The sequence below is a fragment of the Rhopalosiphum padi genome, chromosome 3, assembly GCF_020882245.1.
Source record: "Rhopalosiphum padi isolate XX-2018 chromosome 3, ASM2088224v1, whole genome shotgun sequence".
NCBI lineage: Eukaryota > Metazoa > Arthropoda > Insecta > Hemiptera > Aphididae > Rhopalosiphum > Rhopalosiphum padi.
This window is the reverse complement of record NC_083599.1, coordinates 36462961-36480196: the sequence shown is the minus strand read 5'-3', so window position 1 is coordinate 36480196 and position 17236 is coordinate 36462961.

Genomic DNA, 17236 nt, shown 5'->3' with positions numbered 1-17236 from the left:
AGTTTTAATATTCTACATAGCTATAGCCTATAACTAACTAAAAATTAAACCAACAACGTAAAATGGATTCTGATAAACGAAAATTTGCTGCGTTATATGTATATGTAAGACAGAGACAACACATTCGAGAGTGGCGTCCTCTTAAATGCAATGTCAGACCACTTCAGAAATTTTATAAACTTATTATCGGTGTATTAGGCTTAAGTATCAAAATCATGTTTTTAAATAAAACGTTTACGTACCCACTACTCGCGGTTGACAAGTTACAATCAACGCGTGATTCCCAGTTACAGCAAAGGATATTATGATCTAAACTCTAAAGGTTCGTAAACGTTATCAACGAACGTAATACAGCAAGTGACGACAAAGTACGAACTGACAGCGAGAAAAAAACAAATTTATTTACGAATAATGAATTAAAATAAAATAAATTTAATAATTGGTTCTCCGGAGTGTAGGTGTACATGGGAAATTCAGCTTGCGCTAAAAAATTCTGAACGTTCACAATTGGCTAACGACGGTAGTTGAGAAACGAATCGATTGGCGCTCGCCATGTCGATACATTATATATTTATTGCATTTATATTTATGCATGAAGGATATCTGAAACACGCGAAATTCTTTATATAGTCAATTCTTCGAAATAGTCAACAAGGTTCCGTGTCCAAAAACTACAAAGGTTTTCCGCAACGGTTCCAATATCATACCCTATACTTGAGGTAATGATCGACCACAGATAGAAAGCAGGTTACGGCATTCTACCTATATACTTCATACTTAGGTATCTAGTATGTATATTTACGCGTCTACAATTATTGGTTCAACAATTGTTAAATGCCGCATAGGGAAATAAAATGTCGATATTACGATTTCAATATTTAGTGGAGTGTTTTTAGTATTGACATAATTTACAACATATCAAAATGAGTTAATCTAATACCATGAATAGATAAGTATCGACACATATATAAATGTATTATGATTTATTCGAATACAAAGTAAAAAACATTCAATAAATCAGTCTTTGTGGATACGTCGAAACTCGAATACATAATTAAATACATATCTACTACCTACGACACTCGCAATAATTACAAGTGTGACTATTCTACGTGCACGTGTATCAAGTTCATTTTACATACTTGAAATAATTATTCTTGGATTAAATGATCAAATCATAATAAATTATAAAAATAATATACAAGTATTGTATACCTATAAAAACAAAGATTAATAGGAGCATTATAGATTTTGTGACGCTCATTGATTTTACAGGGACATTACTTTCTACAAAAGATTATTTTATCACAAAAGTTCTCAAATAAAGGAACTTAAAAAAATAATATGGAAAATTACTTAATTATAAATTTATAGTAGGTATATTGATATATTTTGATAACGATATTATGATAATGTTTGTAAATTTGTGAAAATGAGAGTTATGGGTTTATGACCAATATATTAGTTCAATACAGTAGATACCTACGTTGTATTACAAATTAATGAACAACCTATATATTTTATTATTTTATTGATCATCATATTATTACTTTTATTTATTAAACTGATATTAATAAAATATTTAATTATTAATTGATATTAAGTGTTGTTGACTCACATACGCGTTAGGTAATAATATTATTAGTTTCAACACTTACAATATAGTTTATTACTGCGGTGGCTGTGGCAATAATATACTAGGTACCTATCTAGAATCTTTATTTAAACGGTCTATATCTGTATATATTACATTTTATTATATAATTATTTCTTAATCTTATTTATTTATTTATTTATATTTAATATACAACATTATAAAACTATAAGACAACCATAAAGAAGTATTAATTCCAATTTTTTGAAATAAGAAGAATTGAAGTTTAAAAGTTGAAAGGGGTTTTCACAAATTCGGTATTGCAGTATACAAATGGAAAACTAAATAGTATTGCTATTGCTTATTTATTTTTTTAATGTTTTATAATGATCGTACTAGTAGTGTATACTATTATGACTTAATTTGATATTTTAGAACACAGTAAAAAGGGATTGAATTTTGAAATTAAAATAATCAAGTATAAAAAATGATTTTTGAATATTTTAATTACTTAATCATTTATCAAAAAATTATTTATGATATTTACATTTTAAAACTGTATCATTTTCATACTCTTACGAGTTTTTATTAAAGAAAGATTAAAATATATCTATAATAATAACAATAGAGAACAATAAACCATTTATAGCGAGTCCAAATACGATTTTTATCATCGGCAGTTTATATGCTGAAAATAGAACATTTTCCACATGACGAAACTATATCCAGTTATATACGAGCTCAGTCTTACTTCCTTAGCTGACGGACGTGTTGTTTATCTAATGCAAGTAATTCTGCGCAGGTTAATTGATGGTTTAATTTATGCTCTTTCCTTGCTCTCGCAAATAAACTTTAAAATTCCTTATCGTTCCACTATAGGTCCTAAATTTTCTTTGTTGTTTCTGTACATAGTACCTATCAACTACCGATTGACTATATGATGCGTCTAAGTAACAAGGAACCCATATATATATAAAATAAATCAAATAAATATAATATATACATTAGAAATAAAACTCATAGTATAATGTTATAGATGAATATAGTATAACATAATTTAAACATATTTATTTGATTATTTTTTAATAAAATTAAAAAAATTACTCAACTGCAAAAGTGCTGCGTTTGTTTCGAACTTGTTCTGAATCAGCTTTTAACCTTACAGTAAACTTGTAATAATAATATAATATATTGTAAGTAAGGTTTACGTTGAGTTATCGAGTTTATAGGTTTTGAACTATGTTTTGAACAAATTGTTTTTCCACTGCGTTAACTAACTATAATTCGAAAAAATATCATCCTAATTAGTGGTAGCCAGGCGTGAACGCAGGAAAAAATTCCGGAAGGAGGGGGGGTTGAAAAAATTTACATAAATATCATACTATTCATTTGTACGAGTAGGTCAGGTAATTTATTTTTTGTTTCTGATATTTCGGAGGGGGTTTAAACACCCAAACCCCTCCCTCTGCGTTCGCGCCTGGTGGTAGCTATCCTTAGGTTTATGTGCTGCACTGCTGCTTTATCATGACAGCAATACTCCATGTTTCCATACCAAATCGGGTAAGTGGTCAAGATTGTGGGTATTATTAACTACTATTGGTATTTTAAAGTGTCCTATAGCTAGATATTTGATAATTGTAATTACTAATTAATGATGAATGATGATACATACTACGTATAGATGCTGGAATTGGAACAAAATATCTTGTACTAAAATATCCAACGGATAAAATAACCAATGTATAGGACAAAATATTCAAATAAAAATATTTTAAGACCTGTTAAAAAAGAGTATTAAAAAAATATTAATAAATTATTTTTTTAGTTAGATACATTGTTTATTTTTAAATCACATTTTAATAAAATTTAATGCAGCAATAAAATAATAATAGTAATAATATGTTCATATCTGTAATCTATATGGTAGTAGACATAATAAGTTGGTTCAAGCCTAGCTTAAGATGTAATTATTATACTATTATTCAATGTTCTTTAAATGAACAATATATCTAACTAAAAAAATAATGTATTAATAATCTTTTTTTAACAGATTTTTATAAAAAAAATTATTTGGTTATTTTATCCTTTGGATAAGTACACGATATTTTGTCCTAGATTCATAGGTATTAGGTACTATATCGCCTGCAATATAACAAATATAATTTTTAGCACAAGTAACTATAACTGACCATAATTTTATGATAATATCACTATTATACCTAGCAGGTTTGTAACAATATAATATATGCACGTATTTTATTGCACTGCAGCATCGCAATGTCAATATTTAAATGTCGCATATTATAAACACCTATTAAGTGCCTCTCATCGCTAGCAATTTATAATCATCAAATTGCGCAGAACTAACAACGGCGAGGATCACACGATATTACACACATCATATTATTATTATAATTAATAATAATATGCACGGTGGTTATACATCACACAGGATGAGTCGTACACGAGTACATACTATATATTTCGATGACGTGTGTGCGCGTATATTTTATTTTTATTAACAATTCAAAGACTTTTTGCGACGTATGTATATAACATCTAATCGGCGCAGTGGTCTTCCGTGGAGGAATATGACGGACGAGTTCCACTATATATAGCATAATATTTATATTTTAAATGTGTGTGTATATATTTAGATATTATATAGTAGTATTATACACGATCACACCCACAATTGAACACTGCAACAATTGACGTGGGACTATATATTATTTTTATAAACATTTAGCATTACACATGGCTTATACCTATTCTATGTCTATGTACAGAATATAATAAATGGCACCGTAGACTTTTCAAATTGTTTAGAAGGCACATACTGCGTTGCAGTACGCAAATAATATTTTTGATATGTTAAGTTTTTTTTCGCCAATTGTCTACACACAATTTCAGCCATCAAATTTATATTTTCATATATTTATTTATTATAGACAATATCGGACATAGAAACACCTAATTAGGTGAGTAATAAAACAAAATAGATTTTTATAATACCCATGAGTAAATTAATCATCCGATATTATAATATTACTTTATAGAGACTGGAATTATATGCATTATTTACATTTTCATAACATAAATACTCACATTATTTATAAAATCACGAAGGTTTAAAAAATAATAATTTAAATCTAATTATAATAATTCATATTATTGTATAGACTAATTTTTATTATACATGTTTGAAACTTATAGGCATACCATTATAATACCATCATACCATCGTATACTTTTCATATTTCATATACTTTTAGTAAATTATTAAGATAATTATATTGAAAAGATTATTTAATCTATTCAGTTATAAGCGTATATACACGTGTGAACGCGCATGGACTTTCGTACTTTTAACACTTGTACAAAATATACAAACGTACTCCACTTATTAATTAGCTGGTATTATTATTAAATAGCAATCTGACAATAATTAAACACAGCGGTGCGCGTTGTACAACATTATTACGATAACACGGCGTTCTTGTTATATTATTAAATTGTCTGCATTTCATGTATGCAGTTTATGCGATAGCTAATTTGGACGATTATTTTTAAACAGCACTGCGATTCCTGCGTAATGTATAGTAATATATTCTGTTTCCATAAATTGTCACCATCGGTTCATTTATATATTATATATATAAACTAATAAACTATAGAATTATTATATACAGCGTATATCGAACTAAATATATATATATATACCGACCAAAAAAGCCGCCCGTCCTGGTTTTATTATAATGAGAAGAGTAAAGCCCCCCCCCCTATAGGCGCTTTGACCCTTAACCTATGCGCCAAAAGACCGTATATGGTTAATATACATTTGCGTATCATATAATTAAAAATGTTCTCGTATGGTCGTTCTGACTAACGGAGTTTATAGTGTAGTCATTATGGTAATATAATACTATATATACTCACATGTTATAGCTGGTCGACGGTCTCAAGCAACAGCGTGAGTTTGGATTGTATAATAAATTAGGCATATATATCATATATACGTGTATCAGTCTGACGTTTGTGGTTTAATATACGCAAATTTGAGTTGTCTAAATCAAAATCATAACAGGAAGGCATATTTTTTATTCAGATTGTATAATTATCATCCGGTAAAATAATATAGGTTATGCAGGGCAGAGCATTCATAAATTCCATTCAGAATTTTAAATAAGTGAGAAACGATTTTGATTCAATACATTACCATTGAAATATAACATTTTATTTTGCATATTTTAAACGCTATAGTGTAAAATATATAGCCCAAGTATATACTTGGGGACAAATAATGGGTTTAGACGTTTAGTGATTTAAACAAATAGATACTTTAAAGTAAAATGTTTATTTTTTATAATTTATTTCTGATAATTTTTTGTAACATACGTAAATATTTTATACATTTTTACTATTTTACCTGTATTAATATATATTTATAGCTTCAAGTATCTTAATTGTAAAATAAAGTTATAGGACATGGATACAAGGTTTTCTCGTATGTTTATGTGTATCTTGTTTTAAATTCCGTTACCCCCGCGACCAACATTTGTTCTCCACATGTAATTGTATTATAATTATGGAAAAGTAGTCTACATTATAGCATACATTTTTTTTTTAAATTTAATTTTGGATTTTGCAATACTATAATATTATCTACTTACTCGGCCAAAAATCAAACTATATAAAATTATATATTACCAACATAGTCCTATAATACTATAATAGTCATTAGTCGCACCCCTCTGAACGATGCGTACGACTACGCCAATATAATCCAGAACCGATGTCCTATAATTAAAAAAAGTTCGGTAAATATTAAAATACCACTAGACAAAATAGTGTATGAATAATAAGTTTACCACTATAATATATAACTTTCGGTGATTAATAATACGTATTATAAAGACGTCGGAGCGTTTAAATGTTCGGATGTCGTTATTTATTAATCACACTTACGCCAATTTTTACTGGCAACCTATAATAATAATTATTAATAATAAGATGTCTAGTCGTCTAGACTTTGGCAATTATACGTTATAGAGTGTTACCGTGTAGACCTACGAAATAGTTCAAATATACACAACACCAGTTGGGCTGCCATCGATTTGATCGACTGTCGGGAATCTGTTAGCAGGGAACCATGCACGATCTACTAAAATAATAACCACATATAACATAATATCAGAAAAGAAATAATGTTTGAAATTTTAAAAATATATTAACCGTAATATGCTTTACAAAATAAAAACCACGCAAAATTCTTAGAGTAGAGACCCTAAAAAATGTACGCAATAATATTTAAAATCGTAATAATGCCTTTGATGATTAATTACAATTTGTTATGATTAAATTTACGAATAATATTTTAAAGTCCACATAGTCGGGTTACATTCGTACAACGCATATTTGTTGTCGATCAGCATAACCAATTCGCTTTTATTTTCCATCTTTATCGTATGTATTTTAATTCATTAACATATTTTGTATTTGATTTTACTTTCTAATTTTTTTCGTTTTAATTTTTAGAGGCAAGTAATCGTAGTGGTCGGTATGTTAATTCAGTAATTGATTCATATACGATTGCGATGTTCATGTTGATTACTGAAACGTAGACATTTGGCTCACGACCCATGTGGCATTTGACCTCGACCAAATTTAATTTCATACGATTTCCCCCTCCCAGAATCAATGTTATTATTTTACCCAAACTCCTCCCCCATCTTAATATTTTTATTAAAAAATATTATATCATTTTTCCTAAATCCAAAATATACATAAGTTATTGAATTAAAAATGTAGTATTATCATATACACACAATAACAATAAACTATTAATTGCTTTAAAGTAATTAATTACGTAAATAGTTATATTAAATTATAATATTGTGTTAAAACTTGTCCGTTTTTCATTTACGCTGATCCAGCTATAAGAGGCGTGTGGAATAGGCAACCTAAAACGTCTTAGAGTAATACGAAATTACGTCTTAATCTAATTTGGTCCAGTGTTAAACATTCGTGTTTATCATAGAACTACTAGTGAATAAAGCAAAATGTATTATTATTATCAAGGCTGTGAATTTAATGTTTTCTTTTTTTTCTATACTTTTTTATTTTGCATATTTTTTCATATTTCATGGATTGGGGCATATTATAATAAATTCATGTTTTAATGATGTTTTTATTTAAATGCTTTTGTTCGTACTATTCTATTTTTAGTGAGTTATTTAACGGGTATTATTGACTATTGTACAATTGAAGTGGAGATTAAATTAATTTACTGATATCAACTCGTAGGTACATAACGGATGACAAAAATTGTTAGACAATCGTTTTTAGTTTGGTGCGATCAACGTGCGTCGTGCCTGTGTTCGAGTATTATTTTTATTCGTGTTGATTTCTTTGTTTTATTGTAAAATTAATAAAATATTAAACTGAAAAAATAAGAATTAAAGCTTATAGTTTTTTTTTACATATTTTTAAAAAATGAGAGCATATTTTGTTAGTTTTTAGTGCATATATTATGCATGTATGTTTAATAGTTTTTAAGTGTATTAAATTCACGGCTTTGATGATTATTGTTATTATTATGCGTGCACATACTTTATTACTTACTAATTACTATATTTATAATCAAATTAAATTGAAATTAAAAATAACTGAATTAGTATTTAGCAAATACTTAATATATAATAGAAACAAGTTTTACGCCACGGAATGCTAAAAATTCGAAATCAGTTTGACTATTCCGAAAATATATCTAGTTGGTAACAAATAATAATAAAAAGTACTAAAAAAAATTGATAACAACTCAATTTTGCAATATTTTTTATATCAATAATTATAGTAGCATCATGTAATAAGCGAGAATTAAGCGTAAGCTATAATTTTATATTTTATTTTTATATACTTCAAAAACATACACTAAGTCCTATTATTTTTCAAATGAACTATATTGGAAAATGGGCCAGATTATTGAGTTATTATTCCCCCCACGATCCGGGTTGCGTATGTACGATCGGCAATCGGCATGCTGTGCTACAGTATACTAGCACACCGGGACAGTCCATATTTGTCATTAATGACAAATAGTAATACCTGTACTATCAACTACTAAAGTACTAACACTAAAAATAATCAAAAATAAAAACCAAAATCAATATTATACATAAGAACTTCAATTCACTGTGAATCACCAGTACATTTCAAAATCAACGATCGGTGCCAACCAAAATTATTAGTCATTAAAGATTTCAAAATATATACAAAGATTTTAACGTTACCGACGAAAAAGACGTAAACTACACGATAGGTAGTTATTTTATAAAAAATCAAACATAGAATATTAACGCATTCGATACGGACAACACGTTTAATAGAAAATATAAACATTTATAGTTTATACGTTAAAATACGTTTTGAGTTATAATATGTATTATAATACTTGGTGAATAGTTTTTTTAAACACTTTATAACCATGGTGTAATATTGAGTTGCCATGTTATTTTTTCTATAGGTATATATTTTATTGACGCAATATTGTTATGCATAGTTGTACACAAACTTCATTAGCAGGGTATGCAAAATTAAAAATTGGACAACTCTTTCTAAAATAAAAAAAAAAATAAATAATACTAAATACGAGCAATACAACATGTTTATAATTATTTCAAAATAATATACGGTATTGTTTTAATCATTATTTTTTTTTTAAATTATTGTCTATATTATGCGATGATACGATTTCTTAGATACTGAAACAAATTTTCTTTTTATGTCATCGTGTTTATCTAAAAGTTTTTATTTAAAATTATCTATAATACACTACCTACCCAGAAGCAGAATAATATTGTGGTTTAAAACTAGTCGATTTAAACGATCGTTTTCACATTAATTAATCCGCAGGTGTACTATTGCAGGTTTAATATTAATGAATTGAATTTTAATTTGTATGAATTCCTCGCATTACTTTGACCGAACCAACTATTGGGCATTGTGTAAAACACGACCTGCAGACTATTTTTGAAATCCATACTGATTTTATTGATATTAAGTTGCTGTTTCCTTAATACTATATTATTATTTATTACTAATAAGTTACCTTGAAAATTAAATTATAATTTATTAATTAAATAATAAAAATTTTTACTCATGTAAATAAATGTTCGTGCAGGTTATTGGCTATACGTTATAATATCGCTCCTATATCTCTAAAAAAAAATATCTACTTATAGCGATATCGATTCTTTACCCAGTTTGTCCTTCCGCCCCTTAAACATTTCCCTGATAATTACTCTATTAAAATAAACAATTTAATTTTAATACTATAACTAATAAAATGTATATTATTTATAAATAATGATTTTGCTATAGATATTAATAAAAATTCCAATTAAAATAACAACACTTATTTGTTGTCTTGACATTTAGTACACCGAGCACTCGCATAGTCACATCCCATATAAAAATCGGATTGGAAAAAGTAATAACACGAAATATATCGATCAATTTAACTTATTAAGTGTAGAGTTAGTTAAAGTATACTATAAGATATCTTAAGGCAAAATACATTTTATACTATGCTCCACAAATGTATAGACAACTATATAGTTGTGTAACTATATTTAAAAAATATGATACCTATTAAGCGGTTAAAAAAAAATTCCTATTATATAATTGCAGGCAGTAAAAGCCGGGCCGGCCAGTTGTCGGAAACCGAAGACCATCCCCTCCACCTACAGACTGAAGCTACGTCATTGTTTTTTAAGTTTAATAGAGGTCTATAATAAATTAATAAATAATATTAATAACGTTATAATATAATATAACATATACTAATATAAACTTTCAGTCTGTCAATTTATCATGCGCGGTGCTCACACACTTGAATAATAAGTTATAAGAATTAAAAACTCAATTAACAATAATAACACAGAAATAAAATCAATCGTACAGTTATTATTTGACCACGTATATACGAGATGGCCTACACTTGAAAAATTTTCCATCATAATTTTTGGCTGCTAAACAATTTTATGAAAGAAAAGAAATTAAAATTCTTACTAAGGTTTATTCATATATATTATTTGAATTGTTGGTTAAATTATACGAAATTATACCTTATAGTTAAGGGCGTTAAGCCGAATAAATTTGTCCCGTAGAAAACGAGTACTATTTTTTTATATCGAATTGCGGGCGATAGGTGCAGTTATTAATTATTATTATTAGTGTCTAAAAAATGCCGTTTACATCGCTGCAAGCAGCCCTTTGGTGTTCGATAACATATGATAAAACTGTAGACGATATCTATTCGAGGTCAAATAATATGGTTAGGTCGAACAGACGAATCTGCAGTTTTTATATATATAAAGAGAAACCAACGGGCAAAGTCCGATGACTTCCTATATAGAATGGATTTACCAGCTGCAGTAGATCTAACGAGTAACGGGTAGAGGTATTTACCAAATATACCGACCACGTCATATATATATATATATATATATAGACAGGTATGTATATATACTATAGATACTCCTATACGAGGTAGGTATTATAGTATATACATACGATAACGATTCGTCTGTAGTTCGTCCGGCGGGTGAAGATGCGAGGCGGCGGTTCTCCACCGAGTCACTGACCCGACTGTCTGGGGATCGAGGGGAGGCGAAAAAAAAGTACAGAAACAATAATAAAAAAAAAAGCAGGTAACATCCCGTGATTTCCGTCTGTTCGGTACGGCGGCGACGAACGAGCCCCGTGACGTCTGCCGTGTGCCATACGCGTCGGCGGGCCAGTGCACACCAAACCATATAATATGTATAATGTATATACTATAATACACGATACAAGTATACAATATAAATATATATAAACATTTACATAAAGGTATGTGTGGTATCTGTATCTAACGCGTAAAACGTGTACATATCACGTGTAAAATATATATATATAAGTACACTCGCCGTACGCGTATCAGGCGCGCTTTACCTGCGAGTTACCGACGACGACGGTGGATATCATGATGACGGTGACGATGATGATGACGACGATGATAATAACGACAAAATTACGATGCTGCCCATCTCCTCGTACATCCGAGTGGCGTGCGTGCAAGTCGGTTAAGCGTGCAGCTACTATATACTATACGTATTACTATATATATATATATATATATATATATATATCGTGATACGGCACTAATGACGAGGGTTTGTTAATAAAACAGGGCAGGTATATTATATATGTGTGTGTGTGTATGTGTGTGTGTCGGCGGCGGCGGCGGAGGAGGCCAGGTGAATGCCATCTGTCGCGAGAGGCACGTGCCCCGGCGGCCGACACCACCCAGACGCGGCTTGTATATCCCACATGACACTCGTCCGACCAGTTCACTCGCGGCGGGTTCATCACACACACACGCGCGCGCTCACAGTCATTATTTATTTATTATTATTACCACTACACGCGGGCGCGTTCGCGCGTATATTTGTTACCGTTTGTTTTATTTTTTTTTTGGAGAGTTCGTCGTCGGTAGCTGGCTGTGGCTCGTGCGCGCTCTCCCCCCCCCCGAACCCTGCTCGATGCGGTCCAGAGTATGTGGTGGAGAGGTTTACGCGGTGTACGCGTAGTATAATCGTTTCTCCGTCGTAATAACATTATATTATTATATTGTTACGCGGACAATTTGCCAAAACACCGTTAATTTCGCTTTCTCTCGGTACTTGGCCGCCGCCGCCGTCTGTCGGTACACACACACATACGCGTCACGTGTACCTATATTATCTGCGCACGCTCTAAAACGATTTTAATGAGATGTCCGACAACTGTCGAGCCCGCACCTCCCCCAACCCGATACATCGCCCCCGCAAACGCGCGCCCCGTCACAGATCCGACCCCCTTCGATTTCCCTTGAGCGCGCACGTATCTGCAACCGTAACACACAATGTATCGAGGATATTTATAACTTCCAACCATTTATATACTTCACAACATATAGGTATACATATATAACGGTTTTCCTCTGTCCGTCCCCTTTCCGGAAACTCGGCCTTCAGCGCACGCTTGTATTTATAGTAGAGAAATGAATATGTATAAAATACAACGCGTCCCACTGCAGCGGTGTTTGTCGGAATCGCCCGTTATATTATTAATATTACGTTATTATATAGGTATAGATAGACTGCAGGTGGCGTGTTCAGATAATATGCAGGGGAAGGAAGATAGAGAGGTGGGAGAGGGTGTATGAGTGCGAAATTTAGACGACAGTGTTATAAATTCACTATTATAGGACTGAAGTCGTTTTGAGTTTTCGTACTATAGACAATATAAAAGTGTGGCGCAATAAACATTAACGGGTGACACGATAATAGTAATAATATTATATTATATTATAATTTTCAGCGCTCAAATGGCCGACGCGTGTGTATTATACATATTTTATTTTCAGAATAGCCTACTTCGAACGTTAAACATCCATGTTTTTCCCCGCGACTTTAACCAATCGTTCCAGAATAATTGCTAAAGGTCAAAAACATCGATATAGATAACGATTTTATAACAAGAGCACCGCATAGCTGCTTTTCATCAGTCAAAATAATAATACCTTTGATATCTGCACTGTTTAAAAGTAACGATAATATTGCAATCATGTACTTGAAAATATTTCGTTTTTACTACATGTTTTTAATCACACTCATTATAGACACTTTTATCCCAAAGTTAAATAGGACAGATTTATTTTGAATCTGAGCAAATATATTATTAGTACCAAAAAACCGTCATCCTCTTCAGTCTCGATCAACTTCAGAATTCCTGAATTTTTACTTGATTAATAAATTATGGCCGTTTATTCGTTATTATTTCAAACGCTACCTACGACTAGGTTAGGTTTTTACTGTTTTCAATTTTCATTCGGGATGGTAATGATGTAGGTATTGGGTTACTTAAATGAAACGTTTATTTGTTCTGCATATTATAATAATTTTTGTTAGACCGCCGACGGCGCTGGCCCTAGCTGAACGACTAGGGGCGGGTCTATGATGTTGCGCTGGTGTCAAAGAGTCGAATGGGGCACCCTTTTGTACCTTCGTCTCCGTATTTATCTACTCGTCCGAAGCCCCGATTGCCGCTTTCAGGCTGCCATATGTCTGAAATATTTTTTTCTCATCCTAAAATATGAGGAAAAAATCACTTAATAGGCAGGAACCTCAATTAATTTTTCACCCCAGGCATAAAATTGGAAAGGTCACCGTAGTACCGTACACTATCATAATATATTAACGGAGATTAACGGAGATGAAAACCTCATGTACGAATATCTCCGCGGGTCGTATGGTATTTTGGCAGACTTCAAAAATAAAGAATAGTATAATATATTATAAACTAACATAATGTGTTTATACGTAACGGTTGAATTTACTCACATCATATATACTATATAAACATATAATATATGCGAATTTAGTTATTATTAAATATATTAATATAGCTCGTATTAAAATGATTGACTGTACAATTTAGATTTGCTGATTTTAATAATAAACATAAAACAGTTTAAGCAATCACCCTGAAAATCATTGCCTAAAATCTACTATACCGCACCATGTACATAATATATCTATAAATACGGTTTTAAAATTTCATGAAATGTATTTTCTTGAAATATTTAATTTTAATGAAAAATAAAAATAAATTGTATTATATCTAAAAATGTATAGTCTTGTCAACTTGCTAGTGAACATTTTTAAAAGTTGGTTTATTGTATGAAATAAAGAAAATATATGTAACATATTATATTTACATAAGATTTAATTAATTTTTAATAATTTTGCCCATATTAAGATATATAATAAATAATTATTATATTATTCAGTGATACTTAATAAGTATAGGCAAATAGCTATTAAGTAGGTATACAGTTACAACTTTACAAGTATATATTGCGCTTAAAACTAACGAAGTAACGTCGAACAATCAATATGAATACAGAATAAGCAAGAAACAGCCCTAACATTTTGACTCCAACAAACAGCGAATAATAATAGACAATAAAGATCCAATTGATAATTTATAACCGATAATATAATACAATTAATACCAATATGCCATATTTTAAGTGATTATACAGTTATAACAAACTTAATTTATATTATTTAACCGTTGACAAATTTTAAATCATTATCGATTAATTCTGCGTGTAACCAATATATTATTTCCAATTATCTATAATCGAATACGTTTAAAAAAGAAAAAATATTTTTCAATTTTTAAGATTCATAACCCTATAATATATCTATGTAAATGAGAAATGAGTTTTTCACTATTGGCTAAATCTCAAACTATAATGAACCGATTTAAATATATATATTATAACAATATGGGATCCTTGAGATATTCGAAGCGTATTTTAAACTTTTTTATTCCACTCTTATATATTATATTAGTTACTTAAAAAAGGTGGTTCAAGCATGAATTTCGTTTTGATCCACAAAAATCGAATATTTTATAATAATACGAATCTAATCAGTAATCAGCTCACAGCGATTATCCGAAAATCAATTATTATTATTTATTATTATTGTAGAGAAAACTCAATAAAGTGATAGTTTTTTCGGGCTTACTGTTATAGACAGTTTCACTTGTGTATATAATTTATTATTTAAAATTCGACAGAATCGGTTTAAAGATATTATAAACAGTAGTCTAGTGGAATAGACATATACCTTTTAAAAAAAGTGGATGTTTGCGCGAAATCAATTAATTATCATCCACTAAAGCCCACTATGGTAGTACTTAATATGTACTTTTAAGATTTACCGCCATCGTCTGGTGGAATGTTTCGTGTTGTATAATATAATAATAACTAGAGAAAGGATTTAAATATTCTAAAAAACAAGAAAAGTGCCTTAAAAAATTATGATTTAATACACTCATAAAATATTTTTTTTTAAATGCACTAAAATAAGGCTCTTAAAATTATTTTTAACATTGAAAAAAATTGTTATAATATACATTTTTATTCTTATTATATGTAGGTATTAAGTATTCGTATAATTTTCATCATCTAATTCTAATAGTTCTCCTATCTTATTTTTACTCTGAAAATTATTTCCAAGAAATGAATATACAATTAAAATAGATACATTCGTTATATTTTTACCAATGAATTATATCATTGAATTCAAATTCTAATTTATTTAACACATCCGATATTATGATGTTTTTATTGTTCATTTGTGGAAAAACTAAGGATTTGATATCCGTACAATAATAATTAATAGAGTATTGTTAAACATATAGTTTATTTTGCAATTCGTTCAAAAAAACATTTCTCATTATTTGTTTATTTATAAAGCATTAGCACCGGTTACTCACCGCATACTTTCTTCAACACACATATACACGTAACTACCGGTAAAAAATACCTATGAAGTATTATAGTACCTACGTGTAGGTATATAACGCACCTGGTACGACGACACCACTGCCGCCTTTGGGTATGTATATAAGTACTATATATGTATATATAAGTGCACGTATAACGTAAGGGGCGCGCAGGTGACTTTAGATGCCTACTCGGCGGCGGCCACCGCGACAGGTGTCACTTATATACATAGACTCCGCGCACGCGTTCATACGCTAGTGTGTGTGTGTGAGGCTTCCAGAAGACGTTATTTGTACCTCTCGTACATGTTAAAACTAAAACGAACGACGGCGACTAAGGTTATTACGTAATTTCGGTTGAACGTTCAACATTATAAAGAATAAAATAAAAGGCAGACGAACAACTGCGCGCAGCACCCATTGTTCTCGCGATTTCTTCTGCTGCTGTCGCAGAAGTCTCTCGTGGACAATAAAAAAAAAAGATCATAGTATGGAGAAATTCGTTAAACAGAATTACATAGATTTAGTTGATTAGTTCTAATTCGATATCAACAACGATTTTCAAAAATATTTCGTCAAATGGAATAAGTTCGTCGCGTGAAAGTTATTCTGCACTGATGTGTTTACGTACACGCGGGGGCCCGATTCTCGGGAACACTCAAATCGGGCTTTCGATTCCGCAACGTCCTATAGTTTAATCCCATCCTCCGAGTCAACAGACTTCAACCTTGTTTTTAAATAATATATACTTACAAATAAACGTTGCCGCTTGCGAGTTTTGAAAATCTTGACGTATACCTAATACTGTTCTAAAGAAAATCCACGATAACACACAGTTAACCACTTATACGACATGTGCATATAAATGTAACGCTTTTATCATAGAAATTATGATTAGCGTTTCTCGGGCAGCAGTCGTAATATGAAAATAAAAAATTCGATTCCAATCTAAATGTTAAACTGATTTTCTTTCGCATGTTTATTTTTAATTTAATATATTTAATATTAACAAATAGATTATCCTTTCAACTTTCAACTTTCGCATACAACCTCAGGTATACTACTTACCACTCCAACGCTCTGAGGAATATCATAAAACATCGAAATAATTTGAATTATTATTGAAATTTTAAATTACCTCTATTATAATATTATAATCTTCGAACATAATCGGAGTACCTATTAACATCATCGATAGCAATAACGTGATATCGAAAAATCTTTAAAATAAAAGCCGAAACAGTGAACACGCAT